The sequence below is a fragment of the Ornithorhynchus anatinus genome, chromosome 3, assembly GCF_004115215.2.
Source record: "Ornithorhynchus anatinus isolate Pmale09 chromosome 3, mOrnAna1.pri.v4, whole genome shotgun sequence".
Lineage (NCBI taxonomy): Eukaryota > Metazoa > Chordata > Mammalia > Monotremata > Ornithorhynchidae > Ornithorhynchus > Ornithorhynchus anatinus.
The window spans coordinates 49,959,065-49,986,342 of NC_041730.1; the positions used below are offsets into that span (position 1 = coordinate 49,959,065).

The 27,278-nt window shown below is 46.7% G+C and overlaps 1 long non-coding RNA gene across 1 annotated transcript in view; it reads left to right on the forward strand.

Annotated features, from left to right (window-relative positions):
• The window catches only part of LOC114810176, a 57,153-nt gene that overhangs the window by 15,931 nt on the left and 13,944 nt on the right, over positions 1-27,278 (forward strand). Inside the window, exon 2 of the long non-coding RNA XR_003757892.2 lies at positions 26,636-26,748. This is a non-coding gene — a long non-coding RNA (uncharacterized LOC114810176). The remainder of the gene's footprint in view (positions 1-26,635; positions 26,749-27,278) is intronic.

The following is a 27,278-nucleotide window of genomic DNA, read 5'->3' on the forward strand; positions in this document are numbered from 1 at the left end:
CCCACCCAACCCCACAACACTTATGCACATATCCATAATTTATTCATTTTGATGTCTGTCTCCCTCTCTGGACTGTATGCTCATTGTGGGCAGGGAATGTGACTGTTATGTTGTTGGGTTGAACTCTCCCAAGGGCTTAGTACAGTGCTCTACACACAGTAAGCGCTCAATAAATGCTACTGATTGACTGATTGATTCACCAACTCTTAAATTCCTCTCTGTCCACAACCTTCTAACCTGACTTCTCTTCCAACCCACCCCTCCTTCAACCCTTGCAAAAATATTCTGCCCCACCACAGACTTTTTTTTTTTCTTGGACCCCCTCTTGTCATCCCAGGCCTCATGCCCCCATTAAGACTCCCTCTTGAAGTGTAAATTCCCCTTTCCCCATCTCAGGGTCACACCTGGAGAGTTTCCAGTACTCTACCAGTCTCAGCTATGGGAAAGAGAGTCAAGCAGAGGCCTATCCATTCCCTTCCTAGCTTGAGAAGTGGTTAGCGACTGTAGGCAATCTGCTACAGGTCAAAACTCACCTGTGCTGGGCAGCAGTGGCACGGGAGAGAGTCGAGGGAGGAGACTCAAGTTTACTGTGCGGAAGAAGCCAAAGGTAAACCACCTCCGTATTTTTACCAAGAAAACTCTGTAGATACCCTACCAGAACGATTGCAGATGGAGGTGGGTCATTCTGGGAGAGATGTGTCCATGGAGTCGCTACGGGTCGGAGACTACTAGACAGCCTAAGACAATACTCCCCTCTCGCCACTGAAATCACCTCTCTCATCTCCCTGATCCTCAGTAGACCTCACACCTCCAATCCCCAGCAGTGGATTCCTTCCTCAGTATGATTCTTCCTCTTCTGCGCCTGTGCCACAGAATACTGTTGGCAGAAAACCCGGCACCAGCTGCTGACTTTGGCCACTTCATATTCATCCTCACTTGCTGTAACGTTGCCTTCTCTCCCTCTCAGCAACTTTACTCCCTTTCTCTCATCACCTCCTGAGCCCACTGGCCCCTCCAACCATTCCAGAGTTTGAACTCCCTCCTGAGACCCTCAGACCTCTCTAACTTGCTCACCTTTTATGACCTTGATGACGTCTTTGTTGACAAAATTGGAATCATCAAGTGTGAGTTCCTTAGAATCTTCCCTTCCACAGCTACCTCCCACTCCACATCCACTCTCATCCCTCTTGGCCATCTCTCAAGAGATCTCCCGCATGCTTTCAAAAACTCTATCCTCTCCACTGTGCCATCTTCTAAAAACACTTGCATCCACTCTTCTTCCTCGCTGTCATCTCCAACCAGTCACAGCTTGCAGCATTCTTCCCCTCCACCTTCAAACAGGCTCATGTCTCCCCTATTGAACAAAAATGCTTCTTTGGACCCAACTACACTATCCAGCGATCACCCACCATCTTCCTCCATTTTCTGCTCAAATTCCAAGAACAGGTTGTGTATTCATTCATTCAATAGTATTTATTGAGCGCTTACTATGTGCAGAGCACTGTACTAAGCGCTTGGAATGAACAAGTCGGCAACAGATAGAGACAGTCCCTGCCGTTTGACGGGCTTACAGTCTAATCGGGGAAGATGGACAGACAAGAACAATGGCAATAAATAGAGTCAAGGGGAAGAACATCTCGTAAAAACAATGGCAACTAAATAGAACCAAGGCGATGTACATTTCATTAACAAAATAAATAGGGTAATAAATATATACAGTTGAGCAGACGAGTACAGTGCTGAGGGGATGGGAAGGGAGAGGAGGAGAAGCAGAGGGAAATGGGGGGAAAAGAGGGTTAAGTTGCAGAGAGGTGAAGGGGGGGTGGTAGAGGGAGTAGAAGGAGAAGAGGAGCTCAGTCTGGAAAGGCCTCTTGGAGGAGGTGAGTTTTAAGTAGGGTATCCATAGTAGGCATATATCCACTGCCTCAACTCGCCCCAACCCTTCCAACTCCCTCCTTGGCCCTCTACAATCCAGTTTCTGACAGCTTCATTTCCACTGAAATTATCTTTCCAAGGGCATCAGTGACCTTCTCGCCAAATCTGATATGTTCACATATTGGATCTGGAAAGCAATTTGGGAATTCCGACTTCTTCATAAACCTGTGTTTTGTTAAATGCAGTGTTTCCTCCTTCTAAGTAAGCCTTGCATTGACTGGTTATCCCAAAAGACTTGGTAATTGTTCCACGTATCCTAATGAGGGAGCGCGAGGGAGGGAATTTGAGTCATATTTGTGAATTGTTAGAATAATAAAGACTGACTTTTTAAATAGAAAATGGGGCTTTTGGTGTTTGAATGAAAAATAGAGACAAAATCCTGGGGAAATTCTAATGCGTAAGGAAAAAACCAATTGCGATTATAAAAACAGTTGTCCATTATTTAGAAGCCTCAAATTTCAGCTACGATGAAATTTCACATATTTTCCTGGTGTGTCTAAGTGTCTTTCGAGGAACCACTGACACTTTAATCTGGCATTTTACCTCAGGTGTCTTAAAGCAGCCCCTGCTTTGTTTTTGAGTGGGGAAATCAACCGAGTTTTATTGAGCATTTACTCTTTGCAAAGGAGCACCGGGAGCACCGGTACAAAGCACTTGGGAGAAATAAATAGAGTTAATGGACACATCTCTGCCCTCAGGGAGCCTATAGCCTAGCAATGACCTTTCTGGGAAATTGGATTTTTCGCCCCTTCTACTGAAACCTGCAGGGAGTATGGCTGAGCACGTGTCGTGTGCAGACCATTATCTTAAATACCTGGGAGAATACAACACAATAGAGTGGGTAGACACATTCCCTGCTCACAAGGAGCTTACAGTATAGGGGGAGAAACAGATACTAAAATAAATTACGGATATACTTATGTGCTGTGGGGCTGAGGGTTGGGTGAATAGCGAGTGATGAAAAGACACATATCCAAGTGGAAGGGTGTCACAGAGGGGGAAGAGAGGAAATGAGGGCTTAGTAAGGGAAGGCCTCTTGGGAGAAGATGTGGTTTTAATAATCCTTTAAAGGTGGGGAGAGTGGTGGTCTGTTATATATGGGGGGAGGACAGAGTTCCAGTCCCGAGAGAGGATGTGGGCAAGGGCTCTGTGGCAAGATAACCTCAATAGGTTGGCGTTAGAGAACCAAGTGTGCAGGCTGAGTTATAGGAGAAAATCAGCAAGGCAAGATAGGAGGGGGTGAGCTGATTGAGCGTTTTAAAGCTGATGTTAAGGATCAGAACTGCGGGTTTTACCTACCTTCTCCAGATAGAAGCTGATCCTTCTGTGGGTCAGATACTGACCTCTGGCAAGTCTCTGCATTAAAAAACTATTAACAAATTCAACTATTATTATTATTCAGTCAATCGTATTTATTGAGCACTTTGTGCAGAACACTGTACTAAGCTCTTGGGAGAGTATGATACAACAATAAGCAGACACATTCCCTAATTATTATTATTATTATTTACTGTATTCTGTGTGTACTATCCCGGGGTAAATGCAAGTTAATCAGTGCAGACACAGTCTCTGTCCCACAAGGTCCTAAAGTGTAAGGGAAAGAGAGAAAGACTGTGAGCTCCCCATGAGACAGGGAATGTGTCTGATCTAAATGTATAAATAATAATAATAATGCTGGTATTTGTTAAGCGCTTACTATGTGCCAAACACTGTTCTAAGTGCTGGGGTAGATGCAAGGTAATCAGGTTGTCCCACGTGGGGCTTACAGTCTTAATCCTAATTTTACAGATGAGGTAACTGAGGCACAGAGAGAAACAGAAGCATGGAGAGGTTAAATAACCTACCCAAAGCCACACATCAATGGCACACATCTGCCAATGGCAGAGCCGAGATTAGAACCCAGATCTCCTGACTCCCAGTTCTTTACACTTCAACTAGACCGTGCTGCTTCACTCTCCCTGAAATTCACGGGTAGCACAATGGTCCTTTTCTTTGAAATTAAAAGTAGAGATGTGTTCCCTTGCCGGTTTTAAAAGCTCATGGGGACTAGAAAGGAATTCTCAGTGGCAGATGGAGACAGAATAAGAAAGGTAAGCATCCTCTACCTGGCTAGATTGGAAGGCCATGGCGATTAGGATACAGAAGATCATTAATGACCGAATCGTGAGTCTTATTCGTTCGTTCATTCATTCGATAGTATTTATTGAGCGCTTACTATGTGCAGAGCACTGTACTAAGCGCTTGGAATGTACTATTCGTCTTATGTGTGATGACAACCAAAAAGGCCAGTAAAATTCTGGGCAGCGCCAGGAAGGACATAGAAAGCAGGACAGAAGGCACAGTATTGCCACCACATGAAACAGTAGGCTGGGAAGGGCGAAAACCAAGCGGAGTGGCCTAATGGAAAGAGTCCGGGCCTGGGAGTCAGAGGACCTGGGTTCTAATCCTGCCTCTGCCATTTGCCTGCTGTGCAACCTTGGGGAAGACACTTCACTTCTCTGTGCCTCAGTTACCTCATCTGTAAAATGGGGATTGAGATTGTGAGCCCCAGGTGGAACAGGGACTGTGTCCAATCTGATAAGCTTGTATCTACCCCAGACCTTAGAACTGAGCTTAAAACATACTCACACCTTAACGAATACTGTCATCATCATCATTATTATCATTATTAGGAAAAAGATAGTTTTGTCACACTTTCTCTGAGCTTCGGTTTCTTCATCTGGGATGAAATACCTTTTCTCCCTCTTCCTTAGACTGTGAGCTCCCCGTGAGACAGGGACTGTGTCTGATCTAAATGTATAAATAATGATAATAATAATGCTGGTATTTGTTAAGCACTTACTATGTGCCAAGCACTGTTCTAAGCGCTGGGGTAGATGCAAGGTAATCAGGTTGTCCCACGTGGGGCTTAAGTCTTAATCCTAATTTTACAGATGAGGTAACTGAGGCACAGAGAAGTTAAATGACTTGCCCAAAGTCACACAGCTGACAAGTGATGGAGCCGGGATTAGAACCCATGTCCTCTGACTCCCAAGCCTGTGCTGTTTCCACTGAGCCATGCTGCTTCTCTGTGGATCTATCTTAGCATTCAGTATTGTGCCTTGCAATAGAAGTGCTTAACAAGTGCCACAATTATTAATTATTATTATGGTCCTTCTGAATTTGCATCATATTCTATCCAGACAGATGTGTGTTTTCAGAAGAATGTTCTCTAATTCCCCCACAGCGTTCTGTCCCAAAACAAAGTGAAAGCACGCTTTATGTGAGAAATGATTGCAGTCTGAAGATAGAGACTCTTCATTCCAGAAGGATGAATGCTACGAAGGGTCATGGTTGAAGCTTACAAAATCATGAAGGGTGAGGACAGGGCAAACCCAGTACTGTTGTTCAACAAATCCCTCTGCCGCGGTCTGGGGGAACGCTCAGTGAAGCTTCACTGTGGCAGAGCACAAAAGAAAATACCTCTTCACGCAGAGGATGGCCCACAGAAAGTTGAGCTGAAAAAATCAGCCCATTCAAGGGCTTGTTCAGTTCATGGGTGAGAGGTCCAGAGGAAAGGTTGGGGATGAGGTGGGCAGGGGATGGTCCATCTCTAGGCATTAGGGTGGATGTTAAGGAAGGTAAACTCTTTCTCCAAGCCAATTCAGGAGAACGAATCCCGAGTTGGGCAGACCATTGGTCTTTAGAGTCAGCCTACGAATGATATTCATTGAAGGATTACAGACCACTGCATTAAATTCTTGGGAGAGTACAGTACAACAGTGACAGTGACCTTACAGTCTAGAGGGTCCGATGACTCTCATTAGTGGCCCCCAGGAATGACCCCCAGAAACGGTCCAGCATATGGTTTTATGCTGTTGGGGATGTGCAGAATTTCCACAGCACTTCACCTTTGCCAATAATTTTGCAGTTAGTTATGAGCTATTTCCTTCCATCCTTGTGAGGCAGAGCCCAGATAAGCAGACACAACTGATTAAGAATGAACTGCAATGGCTCTTTAGTAGCGTGGTCAGAGGGCAGTGGCAGTATGAAAATTTAAGGGCTAAATTCTACTTCAGATTTCTACTAGCTTGCTTTGGGATTTTGGAAAACGACAACTGCCGAGAGGTTCTGACTCATTATTTTAAAAATGGATCTTTTATCTTTAAAACGACTTACAGTATTGCTGTGAAGATTGGCTCAAAAGAATTCTGGTAAACTGACTTTGCGAAATAGAAGCAAGGTGTGGAAGTTCTTAGGTACAGTAATAAATGTACTGCCTTAGCCTGCTTGTGTCTGCATTTGTACTCTCTTCTCACCCTTCCCCAGTCTATTTTCCATCTCCCCTCCCTCTCTTCCTCCTCCTCCTCCTCCTCCCTCCCTACCCTGTTCATCTACCCATTAAAAAATCCGTGAAAGACTTGGTTTGTGCTGGATCAGAACTGATCGTGGATTAATCCAAAAATCCATTCATTCAAATTTAAAACTGTGCTTCATGTACAGCAGTAAGAATTCCTTTAGCGGGTCCCAATCTATTTTATCTTAGAGAGACTGGAGCCCCCAGGACTTTTTTCTGGGTGCCTACAAATCAAAGTAAGATCACCAGATCTCTATTATGGGAGCTTCCATAAGGCTTATGTTTGAGATTTGTAATCTGATGCGAAATATCTCATTGCTTTGATGGGGAAGATTAAAATAATTTATGTAGCGGAACAACTGTGCTGCTTCTTATGGCTGAGAACATATAGATGAGAACCAGTTACAACTGTACACTTAAAGGGTGAGCCAGGCAATTATATCCTTGATATCTCCTTCATATCTTGACATAATATTGTAGCAGGATTCCAATTTCTGGGCTTCCCGCCCTCCTCCGGGGTTCCCTGAGCAGATTTCATGGAGTCCTAGCATTGACTGCTCAGAGAGAAGAGCTCTGAGGCCATATTAGAGAGGAACGGTTGAGGAAAAAGGAAAAAAAAAGGGGTGGGGGAAACAGGAGAGCAGAGGAGGAAAACAAGGAAATGAGAAAACGTTTAGAAAGACAAGTTTAGGTGAAGAATATCAAGGGGGGGGGGGGGGGATGGGAGAGAACAACAAGCAGAAATGGGGGAGAGATGTTAAGCTGAGAAGGGAAAGGGACATGAAAATGAAATAATGAGAGGTATCGAAAAGGGATGAGAGGGAAAGAGAGAGGAGAGAAGTAGAGGGACAGCAAATTCAACAGGATTCAACTGCCTGCTTTGTTAAGGGATTTAGATGCACGGTGAATTTACAAAAGTAAATACACAGGGTCTGCCCTCAAGGAAATTGCTGTCTGATATGTAGGGTGGCAAGAGACAGTAAAAGAAAGGGAGGGCAAGTTAGGAGAGAAAAGGAGAAGTGCAGGTTCTTTCTCAAGGGAAGAAATTAGATAATAATAATAATGTTGGTATTTGTTAAGCGCTTACTATGTGCCGAGCACTGTTCTAAGCACTGGGGTAGACGCAGGGGAATCAGGTTGTCCCACGTGGGGCTCACAGTCTTAATCCCCATTTTACAGATGAGGGAACTGAGGCACCGAGAAGTTAAGTGACTTGCCCAAAGTCACACAGCTGACAAGTGGCCGAGCTGGGACTCGAACCCATGACCCATGACCTCTGACTCCAAAGCCCAGGCTCTTTCCACTGAGCCACACTGCTTCTCATCATCATCATCACCATCGTCATCATCATCATCAATGGTATATATTGAGCACTTAGTATGTCCATGCACAGTACTAAGTAGTTGGGAGAGCATACTACAACAGAATTGGTAGATATGTTCCCGGCCCACAGTGAGCCTACATTCTAGGGTTGCCTTCTATTCTCCATCTAAACCCACTCCCTTGGAGAATTCATCCACTCGCCTGGCTTCAACTACCATCTCTATGCAGATGATTCCCAAATCATCCAGCCCTGATTGCTCTCCTTCTCTGCAGTCTTGCATTTCCTCCTACCTTCGGGTGTCCCGCCGACACCTCAAACTTAGCATGTCCAAAATACAACTCCTCATCTTCCCAGCCAAATGCTGTCCTTCCACCACAGTTTTCATTTAATGCTATTTTTTAAACATTTACTAACGTGTCAGACGCTGTACTGGGTAGACACAAGGTTGGACCCAGTCCTAGTCCCACATGGTGCTGAAAGGCTTAATCCCTATTTTGCAGGTGAGGAAACTGAGGCTCAGGGAAGTTAAGTGACCTGCCCATGGTCATTACTTGCACAGTCAAGCATGGCAGCTGTTAGTGTTCTATATCACACACAGAGCTGCCTTTCATTGACTTTAGCATCTTCAGATATGCTCCATATGGACCAAGTCAGTCCCTTTGTGTCCCTAATGTTCAGAGTAACAGGGATGGAACAAGTTGCTTCAAGGCCTCAGGGTGGGAAATTGAGTGTTATTTCACCTTCTTTCCCTCCTCATGTGAAAAAGAGTAGGAAGGGAGCTGGTCTGAGGAGACCCTTCTAGGCTGTGAGCCTGTTGTGGGCAGGGATTGTCTCTTTAGGTTGCTGAATTGTACTTCCCAAATGCTTAGTACAGTGCTCTGCACACAGTAAGTGCTCAATAAATACGATTGAATGAATGAATGAATGGCATGAGACTATGGAGGAGTCAAGAATAATACTGTTGCATCTGGAATTCCTAGACTACTTCTGTTTGTTGTGGATGTGGATGGGCAAACACTGGAGTTCTTGAGGCTTGAACATTTTTTTAGAAAAATAAGCCGGGCGGCAGACTCAAGTGTGGACTGCAGTAGGGAGAGACAAGAGGCAGGGAGGTCAGCAAAGAGGCTGATGCAGTTATCAAGATGGGATAGGTTAAGTGATTGGGTCAAAGGAGAGGAAAGGGCAGATTTTCCCAATGTTGTGAAGGTAGAAGATTTGACAGGGATTTGGTGACAGTTTGAATGTGTAGGTTGAATGAGACAGATGAGTCAGTGAAATTACCAAGGGGCTTGTGAGACAAGGAGGATGGTGGTGCTGTGGTGGGAAAGTCAGGGAGAGGACAGGGCTCTCAAGAGGAATTCCTCACTTCTCAAGCCTGTAACTTTGGCAGTATCCATGACTCCTGTCTCTAAATCAGAGCCCATATTCAGTCTATCAACAAATCCTGTCACTTCTTCCTCTACAGGCATCTCCAGAATTCACCGCTTTCTCTCCAACCATGTAGCCATCATGCTGGTCCGGCACTTGACACGTCCCGAGTGAACTACAGGCATCAATCTCCTCGCTGACCTCCCTGCCTCCATCTCTCCCTTCTCCTGGCAATATTTCACTCTGCTGCCTCGGCCATTCTTCTGAAACATCATTCTGCCCACATCTCCCCCTCCTCAAAAACTGTCCATGGTTTCCCATGTCTGTCTGCATTAAATGGAAACTCTTGACCTCTGGCTTACGTCACTCAATCTGCTCTCTCTCCAGGCTTATCTTCATTACACCCCTGCTCACACCCTTCACTCCTCTCAAGCCAGCCTACTCACTGTACTTCCTTCTCATCTCTCTCACTGCTGACTTCTCGCTCACACCCTCTGCTCTGCCTGGAACTCCATGCCCCTTCACAACAGGCAGACCACTGCTCTCCCTGATTTCAAAGTCTTCCTGAAATCCCATCTGTTCCAGGAAGTTTTCCTGGTAAATCTTCTGTCTTCCTACCCTCTATCTCCCAAAACTGCCATTTCAGCCTTCTGCCTCACCTCAGCAGAGTGGCGTAGTGGATAGAGCATGGGCCTGGGAGCCAGAAGGACCTGGGTTCCAAACCTGGCTCTGCCACTTGTCTGCTGTGTGACCGTGGGCGAATCACTTCATTTCTCTGTGCCTCAGTTACCTCACCCGTAAAATGGGGATTAAGACTACGGGCCCCACTTGGGACAGGGACTGCGTACCACCTGATAAGCTTGTATCTACCCCAGTGCTTAGAACAGTGCTTGGCACATAGTAAGCTCTTAACAACTATCATCATTATTAAGAGCCTGGGTATTCACACCCCAGCTGACTCCTTCCATAACATCTATACACCTATTTTATGCTCCACTGTTTCCTCCTGCCTGTAATTTGTCTTAGTGACTGTCTCCCTCAATAAAGCAGAAGGATTTTGAGGGCTGGGATCATTTCTACTAATTCTGTTCAACTTTCCCAAGTACTCTGAGGCACTCAAATGCTATTGATTGATTTCTCAGTAATTCTGGATTATATGAAGGCTCATTTGAGAATCAGGGCAGTATATATAGGCATGCACTCATTTTAAAATGGCCATGCTTTATTGGAGAAATGGAAAAATGACTGGCCAAAGTTCAGTAGTTCAGAATGTAGCGGAGATCAATTAGAGGGGGGAAAAAGAGAACATAAAGCAAAGGTGGCCCAGCCTCGTGAACTGAAAAACCACAGACCAAAAGCAGAATGTGGCCAAGAGCCACAGATCAGTTATCAGAAAGCGTTGCTTTAACCAGAACTGGGAGTTGGTCCTGAAAGGGGGCCAGTTTGGGGTGCGGGAGCGGTATTGGAGGCCAGTAATGGATGGTGAACAAGAGATAGCCTGAGCGAGGTGTTGGGGTTGTGGGGGAAAGCAAGAGCGGCACTCCCCCTCGCCCCTCGGCTCGGCCCACCGGGTCAGGGAAACAACCACCAACGAAATAGATCAAACAGCTCATTGTAGCAGCAGCGACAAGATAAATAACAAAGCATGTGCTTCCTAGCCTTTCACTGCCATCCTCCCAGCAAATGAGGAGCTGCAAGGGGCTCTCAAACTACAGTTTGGCAGCCCTAGCCTTTATGAAAGATACTTAAGATATAAAGAGGGCCGATTAAATATGCATAATACCGAGGGAGGTGTGGCTGGAGTCAATCACTCCATCAGTGGTATTTACTCAGCACTTGTTGTATGCTGAGTGCTGTACTAAGTGCTTGGAAGAGGACAGTATCACAGAGTGGTAGAAAGGTTTCTGGCCTTCAGCAAGCTTACAGATCATTTTTCTACAAACACATTTGGTTCATGTTTCCCCACTCCTCAAGAACCTCCAGTGGTTATCCATCCACCTTCACATCCAACAGGAAGTCCTTTACCATCGGCTTTAAAGCACCCCATCGCCGTGCCCCCTCCTACCTCACCTCGCTGCTTTCCTACTAGAACTCAGCCTTCACACTTTGCTCTAATGCTACCTTTCTCTCTGGACCTTGGTTTCAGATATCTCACTGCCGACCTCTCCCCCATATCCTGCTGCTGGCCTGGAACTACCTCTCTCTTCGTAACTGACAGACAATTACTCTCCCCACCTTCAAGGCCTTATTGAAGGTACACCTTCTCCAAGAGGTCTTCCCGAAGTCCTCATTTCCTCTTCTCCCTCTCCCTTTTGCATCTCCTTGTACTTGGATTTGCTCCCCTTTTTCACCCCTCCCTCAGCCCCACAGCACTTACGTACATTATTTATTTATTTTTATTAATGTTTCCCCCTCTGGCCTGTAAGCTCACTGGGCAGGGAACGTGTCTACCAGCTCCGTCATACTGTACTCTCCCAAATGCTTAGTACAGTCTTCTGCACAATAAGCACTCAATAAATATGACTGATTGATTGATTGACAGAGTAGATATCAACAGGATTCTTTCCCTCTTTTAATCAACCAATCAGTAGTACTTATTGAGCAGTTATTCTGTGCAGAGAATGTGTGCTTAGTACAGGGACTGGCACATAGTACACGCTTAACAAATACCATTATCATTATAATTATTATTATTATTACTAAACCTTTAGGATAATACAGTAGTGTTGGCAGACGATCCCTGTCCTCAAGGATTTTACAGTCTTTCTCCCACCACTAGTGTTTCTCAGCCTGTGCCTCTTTGCAGGATGGAGAATTGGTCTCTCCCCTGTACACAAGGGCACAGTTCATCTTGGCAAGCATGTCCTCCAAGTGGAGGCTGAGGAAAAGGAAGTATCCTAGCCTAGGTTGATGCAGAAACTCAGTGTCATTTCTGGATCAAACTAATGATCCATCCAGCCCAGAACTTTGACTGTAAGCTCCTCCAGGGTCTGGACTGTGCCATTTACTTTTTTCATTTGTTCCCAAGTATTCAGCAAAATGCACCACCCAGAGTAAGTGCTCAATATATACTGCTGTTGCTGGTATCCTCCACACCAAAGGATGACTGCGCCTTTTGATTCAGGATGGTTTACAAAGAACCCTAACTTTCTCCCTTTACCATCCTATCAAGGACCTACTGACCAACTTTAGCTGTAATAATGTGTGGACCATGTTTCCTCTTGTCTTGCCTGTGTGTAGGCGTGTGTTTGCATAAGGTCAGCCATGCTTTTGGGAGGCACACTAGAGCTCCCAAGGGTCACCTGCTTATCCTCCTCTAAAGTGTAAACTTGCCAGAATGGGGAAATGAGTGGGGGCTAATGGTTTAGGGAAAGTCTTTTCCCTTCAGGCCTGAAGAAAGCACATCTTGTGAAAAGGAGGGAGAATCCAGTGGAATGACTCAGAAGTGTAGCTCTGCTGGAAAAAAGCTCAAATGTTGTTTTGCATCAGTAAGAGTGATCGACATATAAACTGGGTGAAAACCTTTCCTCTCTGCTCCAGATTGGTCAGGACCTTAGTGGATTTTAATGGAGGTTCCGCATCTTACCCTCTTACCCTACCACACTTATCTCAATCAATCAATCGACAGATAAATGGTATTTATCCAGCAATTACTGTGTGCAAAGCATTGTATTAAGATCCTGGGCGAGTACAGTCTAACCGAGCTGGTAGACGCGTTCCCTGACCACAAGAAACTTACAGTCTCAAGGGGAAGACAGACATTAATATGAATAAATAAATTACAAATATGTACATAAGTGCTGTGGGGCTGATCTCCTACTACAGTTTAGCCCCCCTCACTTTGCTCCATTAAAATCAACCTCGCTGTGACTTTATCTCATCCATCTGAGAACTGAACCCTTGACCCTGTCCTCCCTCTGGCCTGGAAGTCCCTCCCCCTTCATGATAATAATGATGGTATTTGTTAAGCGCTTACTATGTGCCAAGCACTGTTTTAAGCACTGGGGGAGAGACAAGGGAATCAGGATGTGCCACGTGGGGCTCACAGGCTTCACCCCCATTTTACAGATGAGGTAACTGAGGCACAGAGAAGTGAAGTGACTGGCCCAAAGTCACCCAAATGATAAGTGGCCGAGTTGGGATTAGAATCCACGATCTCTGACTCCCAAGCCCGGGCTCTTTCCACTAAGCCACACTGCTTCATAAACAACAGACCACCACTCTCCCCACCTTTAAAGCCTTATTAAAATTACAAAACTTCAAGCGGCCTTCCCCGATTAAGACTTCTTTTCCCCAACTCCCTCTCATTCATTCATTCAATTGATCGTATTATTGGAGTGCTTGCCGTGTGCAAAGCACGGAGCTAAGGACTAAGATCTGCATTCTAATCCTGGCTCTGCCATTTGTCTGCTCTGTGACCTTGGGCAAGTTACTTCACCTCTCTAGGCTTCAATTATCTCATCTGTATGATGGGGATTTAAGACTGTGAGCCTCTGTGGGACAGGGGCCGGGTCCAAGTGCTTAGAGCTGTGTCCTGTTGTACAGTATAACAATAAGCAGACACGTTCCCCGCCCACACGAGCTTACAGTTTCTCTCTTCTGTATCGACCTTGAACTTGGACTTTTATGCACTTGATGTTCATCCCGCCCACAGCCCCACAGCACTTATGTAAATATCCTTATACCCTGTCATTTCCCCTCCCCATATTTATTTCAGTGTTTGTCTCCCCCTCTAGACTGTAAGTTCCTTGTGGACAGGGATGGTGCCTTACCAACTCTTCTCCTGTCCCAAGCGGTTAGGAGAGAGAACAAGGTGAGTGCTCAATAAATACGGTCGTTGGATTGATCTTGATTGAGATATGAAAGAGTTGGAGAAGAGCCGGAGGACAGGAGTGAAAATCATCATTATCAAAAGCGCTTAATCGGTAACCATGTGAGGGTGGAGTCGAATGTGGGTAAGTGATTCAAAGGTAGGAAAAATTCAACCTCCCTGATTGTAAGAGCCTTTGGAATGCATGGGACCCAGTGACATCTTCATCAGAGACATCTCTTGTTGTTATTACTGGTCAGGAATGGTGAACCTGCCTCTCTGCCTAGAAGCGGGGATGAGATGATTCTTGAGGTCAGGGCCACTTTTTTAAATTCTCTGGTCAACAAAAATGAAACCATAATTTCCAGTGCTGTTTAATTTTGCAAGTATTCTCCCTGGTTCGGTCTGGGAACCCTAAGGCTGTGAATTCATTTGTTCATTCATTCATTCAGTTGTATTTATTGAGCGCTTACTGGGTGCAGAACACTGGACTAAGCTCTGGGAAAGTGCAAGTGGGCAACAGATAGAGACAGTCCCTGCCGAACAACAGGAGCACAGTCTAGAAGGGAGGAGACAGACAACAAAAAGCAAGTAGCAGCCTTCTCTCCAGGGAACTGAGCTGCCAGGTGGACTGTGTGTGAGTTTCATTCATTCATTTAGTTGTATTTATTGAATGCTTATTACTATTACTACTACTACTACTAATGACTGTTATTATTGCTACTATGGTATTTCTTAAGCACTTACTATGTGCCAGGCACTGTACTAAGAATGGTAGTGGGTACAAGGAAATTGGATTGGACATGTTCACTTGTATATATTTTTATTACCCTATTTATTTTGTTAAGGAGGTGTACATCCCCTCGATTCTATTTATCGTGATTATGTTGTCTTGTTTTTGTCCGTCTGTCTCCCCCGATTAGACTGTAAGCCCATCATTGGGCAGGGATGGTCTCTATCTGTTGCCAAATTGTGTATTCCAAGTGCTTAGTACAGTGCTTTGCACATAGGAAGCGCTCAATAAATACTATTGAATGAATGAATGAATGAATGAATGTCCCATATTGGGCTCACAGTCTTAATCCCCATTTTACAGATGAGGTAACTGGGGCACAGAGAAGTGAAGTGACTTGCTCGAGGTCACACAGCAGACAAGTGGCAGAGCCCAAATTAGAACCCACCACCTTCTGACTCCCAGGCCAGTGCTCTATCCGCTGTACCATGCTGCCCTGCTTACCCTGTGCAGAGCACTGTACTAAGCACTTGGGAGAGTACAATACAGCAATAAACAGTCACATTCCCTGCCCTCAATGGGTTTACAGTCTAGAGTGGGGTAGGCAGGCATCAATACAAATAAATAAAATTACAGATGACCGGCGTGCTCCGGTACACACGCTCACACACATACCCACAAACTCTCAAACACACAACCATAAACGCAACCACTGGGACACACTAAAATCAAGGACTCACATTTTTACTCTGCCAAGGACAGCCTAATCACAAAGCCAGTCACCCTTCCTCCAGCTGAGGGCAGAAGGGCAGCAGGTCCATTTTTGGCTCCTTTCCCTGGAGCATCTCACGGCTTTAAAGAATATTCCCAGCCAGGAGGGAAGATTACCCACAGACACTGCCTGGCACTGGCTTCAATGTGGTGGAAACAAGCTGCCTAAGCCATTAGCTGCGGGGATCTCGGAAGCAGTGTTGAAAGGCTCTCCCCAAAGCCCGCCTGCTGCCTGCCAGGAGATGAGAAGCGCAAAGTGCTGATAGAGGGACATTACTGATTGCAGTTTGGCTCATTCCCCAGCAGCGCTTAGGGACTGTGGGTTCGCGAGCTCAGGGACGGCAGTCGAGAGGAGCGGTGCCAGAAAGGCCAGGAGAGAATTGGGATTTCTGGCCTGGGTGACGTTCCCTTCTTCGGGCCTCCATCTTTCCATCTGGAGGGCATCAATCATTTGCCGGACTAGAGGTTGGTTGAGAATTTTTAGATTTGCAGGTAAGGAGTTTGAGTGCTCAGATAGTGTCGAAGACAACAGATGGACTTTCAACGGATGGAGGAAGAGAGAAGGCAACCCATTTGCAGTTTTAATGCAGAGTGCCTTTTCTATTTTGAAGAAGCAAAGAGTTGGAGAGCCAATTGAATGGTTTGGCTCTTCACTGCCCCTCTGAAGAGGTGAGTTGGATTAGAAAGTACTGAGCAACCTGAAGAACATTCTGACCTGCCCAGTCCTCGTTCTGGTTCTGATGTGGTACGAGGCTCTCTTATGTCTGGTCTTTCATTTTTGCCGCCGAGCCGCTATTCTTCGGCTCGGATGCTGCATCAGGCTTTACCTGGGCACGAAAAGCTGAAGAGCATTGAGCGGGTCAGGACACCCCAGGCAAACGCTCTAGGTTTGGGTTGATTTGAACTGATTGAGAGGCCTCTCATAAAATGGCGGCCGTATTGTGTTACAAGTCCCTGCTGCATGCTGGGTGAGCATGAGCATCAGGGTCTGTTCCTAGTCAACCTGGCTGCAGGGTTTCTTCAGGCAGAGCTTCTGTGAGATGGGATGGACATTATTTTCTTTCCTGGGATGACTAGTAAGGGCTCCGGTGGCAGAAACAGGGTGGCCTAGTGGCTAGAGCTCGGGCCTGGGAGTCAGAAGGACCTGGGTTCTAATTCCGGTTCCACCACTTACCTGCTGTGTGACCCTGGGCAAGTCTCTTAACTTCTCTGGGCTTCAGTTACCGCATCTGGAAAACGGAGATTAAGACTGTGAACCCCAAGTGGGACAGGAATTGTGTCTAACCCAATTAGCTTGCATCTACTCCAGCACTTAGTACAAATAGTAAGCACTTAAAAATTACCCCAGTTATTAATTATTATTATTTTACTCCAGCGATCTAAGTGCTGCTCTTCTGGTTGAGATACAGACTGAGAGAAAAGAGGAGGTAAACTGAAGCCACCCAGGGTTTGAGCCGGCCAGCCGGCGCTAACCAGTGAGCAGCCTGGCCAGCAGCTTTTCTCCTCCTCGGCCCTTCCCAGCCTCCGGCTTCCTGAAATTCTAGCTTGTGGGGGTGAAGATCACTTCTGGAGGAGGCCCGTGGCTTTGGCAATCCCTCTCCACTCTAGCTTCTAAGAACTGAAGTCTTTTGGCTTCCAGGGAACAGTGCAGATTTCTCTGGCTTCCGCCCTAGTCTGTGTCAATTAAGGATCTGCTCTGGGCCCTTCCAGCCAAAGTGAATTTGGCTGGCACTGGCCCAGGCATTACTGGATGTGACATTCTCAGTGTCTATCAAAGGCTATTACTGACAGGCCCATTTTATCATTGTAATGAAAAAATAGCCAGCAAATGGCTGGTTCTTTCAGCTCCCCGCTGCCTGGGGACTCTGACAAGCAGCTGGCAGTCTTATTCCTAGCTCAGCGAGCCTGATGAAAACCTGAGAGTGGGTTTCCTCTCTACAGGGGAGCATCTGCCATCGATCTACATGCATGAGCCTTAAAGCTCACTCTCAGGTAGACACCAGACATTCATATGAATGGTCAACCTATTCCCAGCCCTTGGAATCCCCGTGGCTCTGAAACCACTGGGCCTCACTGCCTCTAGGTATACCCGAGCTGGGCCCAGCTCCCAGACCTCCTCAATCCTCCAGGTCCTACTGGGGGCAAATCAGGCCAACCCAAAGCTCTGCACACGTCCCTCTTTGGGGGAAATGAGGCAGTTCCAGAGGAGCAGCTTGAGGACAAGGAGCCAGCTATACCTGCATACTCCGTGCACCTATATGAAGTTGACTCCCAGGTTGCTGGGACTACAACTCCAAGAGGCCCCCCGGGGAACGATACAGAATAGAAGGAGAGTCCGAAGCTCGCCCCAGATCCATCGCCGGTTGATCCCAGACTTATTTCCTGACCCCACTTGGATTCAATAATCTGGGGCCAAGAGCGGATCAGAACTAGGAAGGGCTTTTCTGATCCTTGCAGGCCGTGGGGCCTAACGAAGGCTTGGGAGCTACAGCTAGTTATAGAAAAAAGGAGTCTTCTTTGGTTAAGGCCATTCATTCATTCATCCATTCAAGCGCTTATTGTACAGTGCTCTGCACAAAGTAAGTGCTCAATAAATACTACTGAATGAATGAGTTGGGAGACAGTAGCAGCACTGTACTAAGCTCTCGGGAGAGTACCGTATAACAATAAACTGTGCCGTTAGCTGATATGACACAAGTTCATGTGTCTTAGAGAAGCAGCGTGGCTCAGTGGAAAGAGCCCGGGCTTGGGAGTCAGAGGTCATGGGTTCAAATCCTAGCTCTGCCACTTGTCAGCTGTGTGACTGTGGGCAAGTCACTTCACTTCTCGGTGCTTCAGTTCCCTCATCTGTAAAATGGGGATTAAGACTGTCAGCCTCATGTGGGACAACCTGATTACCCTGTATACCCCAGCGCTTAGAACAGTGCTCTGCACATAGTAAGCGCTTAACAAATACCAACACTATTAAGCCCTGACTTTAACACACGCTCTTCTAGTGCATAGGGACCTGTCTCTCCCACATAGTCTCCTTCCTCACACTCACCCCATTCACAGACCGGACAGCCCACGCCTCTCTCTAGATTTTTCTCCCTTATTGTATCTACGTCCTGCGAGCCGCTGAAGGAGGTGGCTTCTCCCTGGCAGAGTGAGTCATCTCATGCCTGGAAAAGAGAATTTGAAATTGGGGAGAGGGTAAGATGGATGTGTCTGCCTGGGCATCCCAGGGTTCTGCTGTGAGCAACTGTAAATGTGTTGTGTGTGCCTGTCCATATGGATGAGTTACCGCTCAGTGTAGTTCCAGACCGATAGCCTATCAACCTAGACACTCTCTGCCCATCCTCTCTCGAACCTCAGATCCAGAAATCAGTGCTCTCTTCATCAGCTTTATACAGAAATTGCAGCCCCTCAAAGTAAGGCAGAGGAGCTAACATACAAAGAGTAGAATAAATAGGCTGGCTTATACGGTGAACTCAACCTACTGATATTCTGAAGTCCTAAATCCCTTGGGAGTAGAGGAGACAGAAGCCTAAGTACTGTGAGGCCCTCCATTAAAATGTTGGGGTCAGACTGTGGATCTGTCAGTTTATTCTTACTGTCTCCCCCACTCCTCCCTTATATTATAAGCTTCCTAAGGGCAGGAATCACATCTTATACTTCTGTACGGTCCAAATGTCTGCAACTGTTCTTCGCGAGCTGAGAGAGAGAGAGAAAATGAATGAGAACGAGAATGTGCTGTCCTTTGAGGGGAGATTTTTCACTGGGGTACGTACGTAAGGCTGATTTGACTAATGCATGATTGACCATCCATTCCACATAATGACTGTGTAACAGTGGGTCAACAGACCTTTGCTTCACTGTTTATTTGTGCCTGATGCAAATATTGTTTCTTCTTCTTGGTGCTACAGTCTACCTAAGACCTCCCCTCCAAGGCAGGCACCCCATTTCTGATCCTGCTACTGTCTCCCAACTCATTCCTTCAGTAGTATTTACTGAGCACTTACTTTGTGCAGAGCACTGTACTGAGCGCTACGGAGCATTCACTGTAACAATAAACAGATACATTCCCTGCCCACAACGAGCTTACAGTCTAGAGCCTAGCAACTGTCCATTGCTAGGCCACACCATTTAAAGTTCAGCTTCGTTGTATATTTAGAATGTTTCTTTTATCTCTTCTGCTTAGAGTTACCCCATTTCAGCTCATCACAGAACCTTTGTTCAGGTATCTTGTTGTTCTCCATTCTTCTCTCATGTTTCATGTAGCAAAGGTGTGATGTGACAAGTTTTGTTTCTCTGCTGGTTGACCGAATGGATTCCAAGAACTTCTTGTTTGCGATCCTGTCGCACCACTCGACGCTAAGCCGTGCACATAGGTGAAGTGTGTGGTAGGCCCAGGTTTCCCAGCCATTCCGAATGCCAGACTCTATAATCTACGAGTCTTCAGTATGGACTGAATCTTGTTGCTGTGATGGCATCACCCCTTGTCCTTGAATCTCCCAAAGGCTCACAAGCCTTCTTGTTTCAGTTTTCTATCTCTGCATTTATCCTTGCATTACTGGAGAATGTGCTTTTGATGGTCACCCAAGAGAGCCCCCACTCCACAACTCCCACTCCCAGTGAGAGGAAGAGGGGAGAAGAGACTGGGAGTTATAGAAGTGGAGGAAACTTACTCTTAAAGACACGCACCCAAAGGGAAGGCTGGTTGTATTAAGTACCAGAGACTTATACGGTGCCTCGGCCTGGACTCAGCCAATTACAGGGCAGGATTGGGAAAGAAGAAGAAAGGCTGGTTAGTTGGGGAAGAAGCTCCTCAGCCATTTAGGGATGGGATCCTGGAGGGTCAGGACCCACAGAGAAGGTATTGGGAAGCAATCCTGGAGGGACAAGAGTAAGATTCTCTTGCTGCGGTCCAGAGGAGTGAGGCTCCTACCCTTGAATGAGGCAGTGATAAGAATGTAGATTGGCAGCAGGTTGCCCTGGCATCCGTAAATCTTGAGGGCAGGATCCGGAGAGGGTAAAGCTGGGACATGAGATTCCCTGAGAAAAGAGGAGTGGAGTGGCCCAGAAGAATCTGTGCACCAGGATGTTCACAGGCTAGTAGAAAGGATCCTGGAGAAATGGGGCAAAATGTTAGAGGAAAGGGAAGGGCATCTTGGACTGGAATTCTGTTCTCTCTGTATTTAATACTATTAATAGCATTGAGGAATAATACTTTCAATTCATCTATTAAATTCTATCTTAGAGCTCTTACCTTTGTGTCTGCTTGGAGCATAGTATGGGCGTGGGTAGCTCTGGGGAGCTGAGGAGATAGGTTTTCTTTTTCTGAGAAGCTGAGGAAGAAAGACTCCCCAGGCTTCCTGCAACTAGCCAGCTTCGGGAGGAAGGATGGCTGGCAAGACCCCAAATAATCCCCTCGCTGTTCGAGAGGTGCTTATTTGAGAGATGAGGGGTGGCGTTAGCAGCCAAATGGTGCAGGAATGGGGTTCCTTTGGTGGGAATTACCTATCTTTCTCATCCGTGAGAGAAACCAGGGAATTTTATTACCCCGTAGACATTTACAGAGGGTTTAGGCTCCCCTAAGTGCCCCTGTCAGGAGGGCAGGGTCTGGAAGTCAGAGGTTGGGAGGAAAGGAGTTATTATGGATGGGATTTAGGGCTGAGGAGTCCCTGCTCTGTCAAGGGGCTAGCCAGGTGACAATTCAGGGACAGCATTCAAGTCTTTGTTCTGCTGGAGATCTGTGACTCTATGTAGAATTTGGCAGTATGCAGGGTTTTGCAAGCCCATAACCGTGGTCTTCTTCCAGATAACTGTCAACCCGAAGAGCTTTGCAAAGTCAGCAGAGGGGTGGTAATCATTTGAATGTCTTGTGAGAATGCTTCTGGAGTCCAATCATCAGCATGAAAGAGCTCTTCTCTGAGGGATTCACAGCCTTCTGATGATTGCCTCAGCCCATTGAGTCAGAACAGTTTCCTAAAAGATCGGAATTGTATTCCGGCCCCAACTTCTTTGATATGTCTTGGAGTATGGTTGCAGATAACAGATTGAACAAGCTGGGTCCTAGTCCACAGCAAGGAAAGGACAAAGTCTTTTCAAACCCAATAGGCACGGAGTAAATATTGTTGAAGGCCAAAAGGCTGGCAGGGAGGGCTCAGAAGGGCCTGAAAGCAATTTCCCTGCTTTTTTATCTGGACTTTGGCTTCTTGCTGTGACCTCTGTAAAGCTTTTTTACTGTGGAAAGATTCTGATTCTGAATTAGAATTCAGGACATTTACAACGTGTTTGTCTACCCACTCAGACCATGCACTCCTTAGGGAGATAGACCATCTCTTCTGACTTCCTAGTATGATAATAAAAATAATTTACCTTACAACAATATTAGTGGCATTTGTGAAGCACTCTCTATGTGCCAAGCCCTATATTTATGAGCTGTGGTAGATAGAAGATAATCAGGTCAGACACAGTCCCCGTCCCAGTGTAGCTCACAATCTAGTTAGGTGGGAGAACAAGTATTGACTCCCCATTTTGGAGATGAGGAAACAGGCTCAGAGAAATTAAGAGACTTGCCCAAGGTCACACAACAAGCAAGTGGTGGAGCCAGGATTAGCACCCAGGTCCATCATCCTTCTACTAGGTCATGCGGCTTTCTGGACTACCAAAGGGCTTAAAAAATGCCATCTTGGGGTCATCTAGTCCAGCATTCTGTGTTCCATAGAGGCAAGAGGATGCTGAAGGAATTCTTCTTGATATCCATCTTCTTGGTCGGGATGGACCATCTGACACCCTTAACTATCCCTTTAATAACCCATGTGTGTCTCTTGCCCATGAAGTTATCCAAATTTTGTTTGATTTGAATTTTCCACCTTTAAGCTTCCATGGGGGGCCCCCCTCATCCCGGCTGCATGGGATTTGGTGACTAACAATTCTGCGGGTTGCCCTGCCTATATTCTCAAGCCACTAGGTGCTCAATTGATGTTTGCTCCTGCTAATGAGGATGATGATGAGGCAGCAGAGATAACTACTGTTACCCGGTCACCCCTTGCTGGATGTGAAGAGTGGTGATGACCATCCACCTGAGCCGTGCTGGCCACACCACAGGGCAGACCCCAGATCCTGGCCAGGGAGCAGAAGTGATGATAATGGTGGGTGAGGTCTCCGGCTCTCTTAGGGGTGGGGGGCTAGGTGAAAATTGAAGTGGGTGAGCTCAGTCACTGGGGAGCCCCCCCCACCCCCCACCTCGTATCTATTGAGGGTTTATTGTTTGCAGCGCACTGTACTAAGCACTTGGGAGCCCCTCTAACCTTGAAACTCAACTGTATGGTGGCAGCAAGATGGCAGGGCCTAATGAGGAGTGGTGGGCTTGCCAGCCAAGTAGCAGATGACAGGCCCCAAGTGATTCGCGCGAACGGCTGGACTATCGGGGGGAGAGATAGGAGAGGCTGCCTGCGTCCTCCGCCAGGGGAGGGAATATGAAAATGGGAAAAATGAGAAAATCGCAGCTCGGCAGGCAAAATGGGCTAAGAGTGTGGGCCTGGCCCTGTGGACAGCACAGGTGGACACCTTCTGGGAAAAAGTGGGAAGAAAGATGCCTGACCTGGAACAAATTTACCGTTCCAGTCTTTTCACTGCTCCGCCTCCCCCAGAGTTGGAACAGCTATTATCTGCAGATTTATCTGAGAAAAATTTATCAGAGAAGATAAATTCTTCTGATAAAGATTTATCAGAGAAGCAGCGTGGCTCAGTGGAAAGAGCGTGGGCTTTGGAGTCAGGGCTCATGAGTTCGAATCCCAGCTCTGCCACTTGTCGGCTGTGTGACTGTGGGCAAGTCACTTAACTTCTCTGTGCCTCAGTTCCCTCATCTGTAAAATGGGGATGAAGACTGTGAGCCCCACGTGGGACAACCTGATTCCCCTATGTCTACCCCAGCGCTTAGAACAGTGCTCGGCACATAGTAAGCGCTTAACAAATACCAACATTATTATTTATCAGTTTGGAAATGTTTAACCCTGATCTGCAAGCTCCTTCTACTTTAGGTGAAATTTTTGCAAGTTCTCATTTTAATTTATTGACTGAATATATTCCCAGTGCTTTTTTAGTGGTATTTCTTAAGCACTTACTATGTGCTAGCCACTTGTACTAAGTCCTGGGGTAGATGCAAGATAATCAGGTTAGACACAGTCCCCGTCTCCGCTCACAGTCTTAATCCCCGTTTAAAAATAAGGTAACTGAGGCACAGAGAAGTTAAGTGACTTGCCCAGGTCACACAGCAGAACCAGAGTCTTTGCCTATCAATAGATTTTGAAGCCCCAAGAGCTTTCAAATAATTATCTCAAGGTAACTGAATCAAATCCCTTTACAGATACAACTAAAGAAGTTGCCACCTGGAAGGAGAAAGGTTGAGAGGAAATAGAGGGGACGGTTGAGGGGAAGTAGGTTTAAACTCTGGGTACTCCCGGAGATTGCTAGTGCTGCCCGCTGCTTGTGATCTAATCAAGGCCCCGGTTGCGGAAGCCTGTTTACGGTGCGTTGCCAGGGCCTTGTCGTTTCTGGATTATTGCATTTTGTGTCTAAGCTCTAAATCAGCATGATTGGGTGTTTAGAGATCCAAGGTCTCATACAATATGATGATGATCGTTTGACTGCCAAAACTAATGAAAGAAAGCTGTGAAGGCAGAGAGCTGGAAAAGCTTTCTCTGAAACCGCAAGAAAAGTTTCCAATCCTTGGTCCAATGCGGGGAAACTCCCCAGCTGCCTCCATAGAGTGATTCCCAACGCATACACACATTCGCACATATGCACACATTTTGCACACCCCCGGGAAGAAAGAAGCACAGAGAAATACACCCACTGAAGACACATATACCCAGAAACACAGACAGACAGCAAAGCACACCTCCGGAAACTCACCCACACGGTTCATGCCCTCAGAGTGCAGAAAAACACATTCACATGGAGATGCACACAACCTCAGCCCCCACATCCCTCCAGTGAAGCAGCCATCCAAAAGGTTGGTGCCCTGCAGCTGCATTGGGGCAACAGGCAATGGGGCAGATAAGTAGGGAACTGTTTTCATTTCTGGCTAAGTGGTGTTACCGGGAAGCTGGGAAAACCCCTGGCAAATGGTAGATTTGTTGTTGGTCTTTTTCTTTGTTTGTTTGTTTGGAGACCCTGTTCTGACAGTGAAATTTGACCTCGTCGGATTGGAAGTGCTTTAAGGGTATGGAGAGAGAGCCCAGCTGTGTCACTAAACCCTGCCAGTGGCAGCAGCCACACTGGAGGCTGGGATGGGACTTGGAATAATAATAATAATAATAATGATAATGGTATTTGTTTGGCACTTACTATGTGCCAATCACTGTTTTAAGTGCTGGGGGAGATTCAAGGGAATCAGGTCCCACTTAGGGGCTCACAGTCTTCATCCCCATTTTCCAGATGAGGTAGCTGAGGCACAGAGAAGTGAAGTGAGTTGCTCAAAGTAACACAGCTGACAAGTGGCAGCACTGGGATTAGAACCCACGACCTCTGACTCCCAAGCCCGGGCTCTTGCCACTAAGCCGCATCCACCGACCTGGGTTAGAGCGGGAGGAGAATGTTTTTCTAGGTACCTGTCCATCTATGCTAGACAGAGTCTTCCAGTCATGAGAGAGAAGGCCTGGCTCATCCGAGGCCAGTCCAAAGGGACCAGTTTGGGGTCAGTTTGGGCTTTCCCTCTGGTAGGGATTCTCAGTGTTGGGACTCTGCCTTGTAAGCACATGCCATTCAGACATGTATGGTTGTTCCCGTGGGCTGTTGGGATGCCAACAGGTGTTGGAAACTTCGGTAAAAGTGCCCGATGGAAGGGAGGCTGAGATGTCCAATCTCAACCGGTCACAGCCTGGATCCTGGACCTGGCCCCAACTACTAACATCCTTGAGTTCAGCTCTGTGCAGACCTTTAGACCTCTAGCAGGAGTCGATGGGCTAATTGCCAAGCAGCGGGGGCCATATGAAATCACAGCTGGAGTCAGAAAATCTTTTTCTGTTGGGTCTAGATAAGGATAGGGGAGATCCATTAACATTCAAGGGGGAAAACCATTTCCTGCTTGGGAGTTGGAAATAAGTGGGGAACTGAATTCAGCTACAATTTCCTCCTAATTTAGGGGGGAAGAGTTTATTTGATTCAGATAGAACTGAACTAGTTCTGGGAGATTTACCCTTGAATCAGTCCAGACCTGACGGTTCTTTTACCGGGAATCTGCCCTTCCAGGGCTGGGTTATGGGTTTATGGGTATGGAGGGATTCCAGATGGCCAAGGCTCTGGAACCAGAGAACGGTTCCCCAGTTTCCCAGAGAAACAAGGTTAGAATTAGCTGATTCCCTCGGGGTCCTTCAAGCATGGGGCAGACCCATCCCAGAGCCAGAGCTAACCTAGTATACCCGAGCCAATCTAAATCCAACCGACCCAGTGGGTATGAGGACTTGGGTTCTAATCCCTACTCTGCCAATTGCCTTCTGTGTGACCTTGGGCAAGCCCACTTAACTTCTCTGGACCTCAATTATCTCATCTGGAAAATGGGGATTAAGACTATGAGCCTCATATGGAGCAAACTGATTATCTTGTGTCTACCCCCATTCTTAGAAAAGTGCTTGGCACATAGTAAGCACTTAACAAATACCATAATTATTATTATTATTATTTGGGCAGAACCAAGCCAACCTAGACCCTCTAATCAACTTCTGAAAATCTAATGGAGGAGGAGCAGAGTGAGATGATGAGGAAAATCTGTGACACAACAGGAAAGGTCTAAGAGTGTTGGATGCAGGGAGACCACGCCCCCACACCCCCAAAGTAGGGTTAGACCAATGAATGTTGGTATTTTGGGAGAATGGATATCATGATTTCATTTGTTACATCTTTGGGGAGGGACACTGACTATTGCCTGGACACTGTAGTATACCATTGTGTCTGTGTGTGTGCATGTTTGTGTGTGTGTGTGCATGTGGTGGGGTGGGGAGGGGAGTAGTCTCCTTGTGGGCAGGAAGGATTGCACCTACCAAAACTGTTATTCTGTACTTTCCCAAGCGCTTAGTTCAGTGATCTGCAGGCAGAGAGCATTCAGTAAATACGATTAACCGGGAAGCCAGAAAGATTAATATTGGGTCAACAACTCCTTCCACACTGCATTCACAACAAGGAGGTCTTTTAATTTATGTCTGCAGCTATTAACTGCAGCAACTGTTGATATTTTTACCTCTTGGCCATTCCTTTCTGATTGCCACTTGTCAGGAGGGTCCATGTGTCGCTGCCGTTTCCCAGCAGTGCCTCAAGATTTGAAGTTGTGGCTCCCTGTGTCCTTACGGCATTTCTTCTCCGCCTCATTTCCAGGTGCCTCACTTCGGCAGAACAAACAGTCGCTGCTGGATATCCTGCTCACGTCCTTTCTCTGCAAGTTTCCCCTTTAACAGAGCCAGGCTGTGACAAGCATCGCTTCCATGCCGGTATATTGATTTCACCCTCGAACCTTTTATTTGGGTTTCTCTCCTGCCATATGCTGTCAGATGTGGCCCAGGAGACTGCTGGAACAGCTCCAGGACTTGGGCTGTGACAGCGAGATCTCAAAGCCACATAGAGAAGCAGTGTGGCTTAATGGGGAGAGCCCGGGCCTGGAGTCAGAAGGTCCTGGGTTCTAATTCCGGCTCTGCCATACATCTGCTCTGTGACTTTGGGAAAGTCACAACTTTTCTGGGCCTCAGGGACCTCATCTGTCAACTGAGGATTAAGAGAGTGAGCTCCATGTGGGGCAGGGACCGTGTCCAATCTGATTAATTTGTATCTACCCCAGCGTTTAGAACAGTGCTTGGCACATAGCACTTAAGAAGTAGCATAGCAGTGAGCATGGAGGGTCTGGACCCAATCTCCACTCTGTCGCCCTTCTGGTTTTGAACTGGAGCTGTCAACCTCCAAAAAGGCACCCTGGCTATATTAACTCAGCTTGTCTACTTTTTCATTAGACTTCAAGTTAGAGTTG